Source organism: Drosophila melanogaster, chromosome 2R (assembly GCF_000001215.4).
Source record: "Drosophila melanogaster chromosome 2R".
Taxonomy (NCBI): Eukaryota; Metazoa; Arthropoda; class Insecta; order Diptera; family Drosophilidae; genus Drosophila; species Drosophila melanogaster.
The window spans coordinates 7,226,621-7,232,681 of record NT_033778.4 but is presented as its reverse complement, the minus strand read 5'-3'; positions in this window follow the sequence as shown (position 1 = coordinate 7,232,681).

The following is a 6,061-nucleotide window of genomic DNA, read 5'->3' as shown; positions in this document are numbered from 1 at the left end:
GCATTTTTTATTGCTCAATTTTCGCCGCATACTTTCAGGCTGGCCCATCGAATTTGAATATCCGAGGGTCGCCCTCTGCGCTTTTAATTAAAATGCCCAAAAACTAGTCGTTGTCTGGTGCAATTTAATTAACATTAGTCATGTCCTTTATTATGCAAATAAACTGCTGCTACTGCTGCTGCTTCTGTTGCTGCTGCTGTGAGCAGGATCGTTTAATGCCGGCCCGACAGCAATAACAACTTAATTTAAAATTCATTATAACTGACACCAACTAGTTAAACAATTGCCGGCGGCAGCAGGAACAGCAGCATAAACATCAACAGCACCAAAGGACAACTAAGCGGGAGCACAACAAGGACGAAGGACGAAGGAAGTAGGAAGGCTGAGGGACGAAGGAGCGCGTCGAAAATTGAAATGAGCGGCGGCAGGCGCTCTCGAAATACGCAAATAAACTTCAAAGAAGGACGACTGCACGCTGTGTTTTCCGCTGGATGTCCTGCCGAGCGCATAAATAACAATGGAGCGCGGCTGGAGGAGGAGCTCCTGGGCTGCTCCTATCGCACGGCTCGACTCGAGTGGCGTATACTTAATTTTATTATGAGGTGTCAAGTGCGGACCAGTTGACTTGCCCGGCCGAACGCCTTTTGTGTTGAACTTCGCTGTGTTCTGCCCCGTTATTTATGTTGCCTACTGCCCGCCGTTTGGTGGCAGGTGAACGCCTACGCGCCCCGCCCACTGGACAGCAAAATGTGAACTTCCTCTGGGCTTCCACTTTTTCTTGCTGCACTGCAAAAAAATATATCCTTAATATTTATATTTTCCTACATACAGAAGAGTTATTACGGACAATTACAACTGAAGCTATACAGAGCACTGATTACAAAATACAATTGGACTCGTATACTTCTTTTAACCAAATGAAGTAAGTAGGCCATTAACTTAAGCAATTACCACCGTTCAAATTATCTTTTAGGTGGCTTTTTCTTTCTGTGTACAGCACCTATAGTTTCTTGGCGTCCGCTGCCAGCAGGTCCTTTGATTTTTATGCAGGCAATATGCAAATGCCGCCGGAAATGTAAATGCGCCACTCCGAATGAAGGAGAGACACCCTGGCGTATCGTATCCTGCGAGTCCTCATTGTCTGCAGCATAAAATTAACAAGTTTCGTTCTCGCTTCGCAAAAAACTGTTTCATTAGAGAACAGTTCGTGGTCGCGGTCGCCTGCCACGCCCCCAGCGACGCCCACCCATTCGAAGGTTACGTTGTTTTATAATTGAATTCATATGCATCAATGAAGGCAGCTCAACAAACACAACACAGCACACAAAACCCGGTGGTGGGAGATTTGGGGGGTGCAACCGCAACATGGCAAACGGACGGATTCGGAGTTGGTGGGTTTTTCCGGGTTGGGTGGCCCACTTTTTCGGCGGCATTTTCAATTTTAAATGGATTTTCAATTGCGGTGGCCGCGTTTTGCATAAATTGCTATAATGAGTTTATTTCGCAGCCCTCCAAGTGGCTTCGTTGGCGTCTCTCCGTGTCCATGTGTATGCCAATCCGGCAATACGGATACCATGGATCTCTGCGGGCTGTGTGGCCCGTGCTCATTTGCAATTGTCAACTGGCTGTCAGAGGTGACAGTCGTATTGACAGTGTGCTTTCCCTGTTAATTTCCATTTTAATTGTGGCATTCGGTGACAGTTGATGCTGGGACTTTGTTGGGTGTTTTGCGGTCGATTCAGGGAACTGAATTTGTAATCCCTTTCGGGAGATGGAAGGCGGGCGAAGTCCAACTTTAAGTGCCGGAAGTTGGGCGCCAGTTAAAGTGGTTTGGATCCGCACATCCGTCGAGTGTGTTTGGTCTAACCATCACTTATGCGCAGCCAACCCCTTGGCTGTCCCATCAAATATTCCATCCATTGTCTGTCGGGTCATTTGCGAAATCTCTCATAAGCAAAGCATTCATTTTCCAATTATTTATTGATGCCTCTGTGTCGAACTCCCCCACTGCAGCAACTATTGTACAACACTCGCAGCAACTACATCGGCACCTGCTATAAATCTCTAGAGCCTCGTCCCAACCCGACCCTGGTCCTTCCTACTCCCCATGCTGCTGTGAGTCCATGGACAACCACATTGTCTAGCTTCCTGCAGGATGTTTGTCTGGCTGCTGGTGGCCGTCTGCCGTCTGCCGCCTGGTGCCTGGAAAATATTTGCATTTTCACTTTTGATTTATTATTGCCATTGCCATGTGTAAATTGCCAAAGCAAAGGTGCAAACAACAAGGTCTACGGCAAGCATCTTCCAGGACTCCCGGCCAGCACTGCAGCTGTAGCTGCAGCTGGAGGAGCAGGAGCCACAGAAGGAGCATAGAAGCAGCCAGCGATGACAAGGACACATTATGTTTGGCCAAACGAATGGTAATTGCGGCATTGGAACAAGTAATTGAAGTGCAAGCCAAACAGATTGCCAACTACGTTTGGCCAGGAGCTGCTCCCGCCGCACGTCGACCACATTTCGATTGGAGTTGCGAGGCTGGCCCAGAAAGAGGTCATTACAGTTCTGCTAATTACAAGACCAAATTAGAGAGGCTTCCCTGGTGCTCCTTGCGCCATCCCGATGCCACTGCCAATTACTTCCGCCTCTGTGCAATTTCCGCTTGCCCAGGTTGGAAGATGGAAGTTGGAGTTGGAGTTGGAGTTGCCTAAGCAGCTTTTCTGCAAAACGTCAAAACAGCGACAACTTTATATGGCCACAAAGGCAACAGTAATGACGGTAAAAGGAAAGCATAAGCAGATAATTACACAGGCGAGCAACTATCTCCGTGCATCTCGGCCGCTTCCCTTTTCCCGCGGCCACAAAGTAGAAAATTACAAAAATAAAAAACCACAAGCGGAAAATTAAGAGCCAAAGCCTGCGGACCAGAATGGCAGACGTTTGGGGGAGAAACTCCATTTGCTTGTGGCCCAACTTGGGCCAAACTCTAAGTTCGTCTTCGAGTGGCTGCCGTAGGCCTGCAACTTGATCGGCCCTTTGATTATCACTCCAAATGGGAAATTCCTGTTGCCGAAAATTCCACCCGGCCGAGCAGCTGGGAAACTGCGGAGACATTTTCCACATTTTTGACTGTCTGCCAGTGCCTGTAAGCGAAATGCAAACACGGAACCCAGCCCCAGCCACCTTGGCAACCCCATCAGCCCTACTCCTTTGTCTGCCCTGCAGCCACATTTAAATATGCCGCCAAGTTGTGCCTTCGCTTCGACGCCCCCTGGAAAGCCCCAAATCCCAGACCCTCGTTATCATCATCGCATGGCGGTGGCTGGCACTGATTTCATGCTTTATAACTTTCGATATCCGAATGGCAAACAGCGTTTAGCGCTTTGCCACGCCACCTGAAAACTGGCAGAAGTGTTGCTGCGCTGCCTTGGGGGCCATCATGGCGTATGCGCAATGTTTACTTTGCATTTTTTTTTTCGTTTTTTCAGCGCTTAGTGGTTGTTTTTTCAGGAGCTTTGCATTACTCGTCGGCTGGGCAGGGCATATGCCTCATGGCATATGCATGATACATCAAATATTTAAGCGATATTTTAGCTATGCCGACAATGAGTCAAATCTGAAGGAATGTCTGGGGACTGTGCCGAATGCGATAATAAAGTTTACAGATAAGCGGCCTGGCAATAGAATTATGCTCCCCAGCCCAGGAGAGTTGATTTTACTTATGTCGCAGGTACATATTTCCAATTTGAATTTGGAATTTATTCATCCAGTTGAAAACCGGATTGATTTCGGTGCGTTAAAGCGTGAGAATGTGGCATCGAGTAACTTAAGAACCGTGCCGAATCGGTTAGCATGGACCACATGATATTGTTATTCTTGTCGTAATTAAAAACCCATGAAAGCAAGGACGAAGACCAAACAACTGGCCACAATCGCACGAGCAAAAACAGCAGGACAGACAGAAGGACCCAGGGGTTTGCATGTGTGTGGCAAAATAAACACGAAACGAAGCGTATTGATGGCAAGGACTCCTTCTGCCCGGCGAGAGTTGGCAAAAAGTTTCATATCAATTTTAAGCCAAAGTAATGAAAAAGTAACAACAACAGTCAAAGGAACACGGAGCGCAAGGAGCAAAAAAATTAAAACGAATGCCATAGACAAAGCATATTTGCACGCAGCGGGAAGGACTCCATCCTGCATCATGCATCCTCCATCCTGCCTTCCCACCATCCCACCATCCTGCCGATGATGAAAATGATGATGATATCGTTGACGACGCAGCACACAAAGCAACGCTAACGCTTTATGACAGCCGCCCAATGGGCCGCAGGAGCATCAGGATTCGAAGCGGAGGAGCCCGTTTCCCGGCGTCCCTTTCGGTGGCAAGTTCTAAGGATGCTGTTTACATTCGCTGGAAAAGGACAAGCAGCGGACCATGTCTGCAGCAGCGAAATTAAAAACCAATAAAAACGCTGCGGGCAACGAAATTAAAAATTATGTTTTCCCTCTTTCAACAACAAACGGAAACAAACATTCCACGCGCGCAATAGGACCGCCCAAAAAGTTGTAAAACACGAATAAAATTCCCGACTTTAAAAGCGCTGCTCATAAAACTTTTACAATTAGGCAAAACCATGGAGGCCTATGCACCACTTCGATAATTGAATATTTTAGCGAGCGGATCAGCTGCCGCCAGACCAAAAAACCAATGGAAAACCTGAGCGTTCGACTTGGGGTTTTCCTGGCTAGAAAAAAAATCGTAGCATACATCTGAGCGTCGAGGGCCTTTAATTGCTGCAAAGTGCTGTTCAAACTTTACGCCGACGATTCGACGGAGTCATTTACTTAATTTACTACCTGCTATAGTGGGACTGAGACCATCTAACCATCCCCCCGAGTCGAACTGCATTGCCATGAATAATTTAAGTAAATCGCTGGCTGTCTGAATGTCCTCGTGTCCATTCCCCAAATCGCTCCGCTTCAGAGGAACGGGTATAGTACCGCCATTCTGGTCGATCCCCACCATTTCGTTCCGGACTGCTGTGTCTGCGTGTACGTGTCGCTGGGCAGGATTAGGCGGCATTTGCATATTTTAATTATTTAGATTGTTGTGCCGAGCTACTTAGGCGCGGAGGCAGCGAAACGGAAGCGAAAGTCCCGACTTAATTAAAAGGCTACACTCTGCGGACTTCTTTCTATGGCAAGAGTATTCGAAACATTCGATATGAATAAGGGAAGCATATGTCAGTGATTTAGAGACAATAGTAACTTTTGTGTTTTAGAAGCTCCAGTTTATCACTTCCGACTGCTTGATTTAAATTTGATAAACATTTTACAAATCACCTCATGCTTGGCCAATAAACACATTGCAGCCCGCCGATCATAAATTCATAATGAATTATGGGGCTAACCCAGGCGAAGCCAGAGAAAAGCCACGACCGAAAGCGAAACAGATACAAATGCTGTGGCCAGACCAAGACCAAATAAAGTCCTGCCATCCGGAGAAGGAAAATATAACCACAATAAATGCGCTACAAAGTAACAAACAGATCCCAGTCTGGTTTTGGCCAGCAGCTCCCAGGAACTGAAGAAAGGGGAGCTGGAGCGTCTGCAACATTAGTTTTATGATTATTTGTGGCATATATTGCGGGGACACTGGCTAGTTACCAACCACCTCCACCCATCGACTCACACATGGGCTCCAAATTTTCCGCCCAGTGCAGCTTTAATTAGATTTGCACATTAGACAAAGACGGAGTCAGTTCGGCTAATGATACGGGGGGCAAGTCGGATTGACATTCCACACACGGCAGTTTTCTTACAGTGGGATGAGGTAAGCTTATGAGGAATAAAGTACTATACAGATATCTAAAGTATAAGCGCCTTTTCGGAAGTAATCTAATCACAAACAGAATTCTATATGAAAGAAGTGAGAATAAATTTCGAACCGATGATTATCCCATTGGTACTCATATACTGCCAATAAAACCCGATTTCGCCCCACTGTGCCGGCTCGACTGCCTCTTTACGGCTGACTTGCTGGCTGCAGGGACTGCGACGCGAT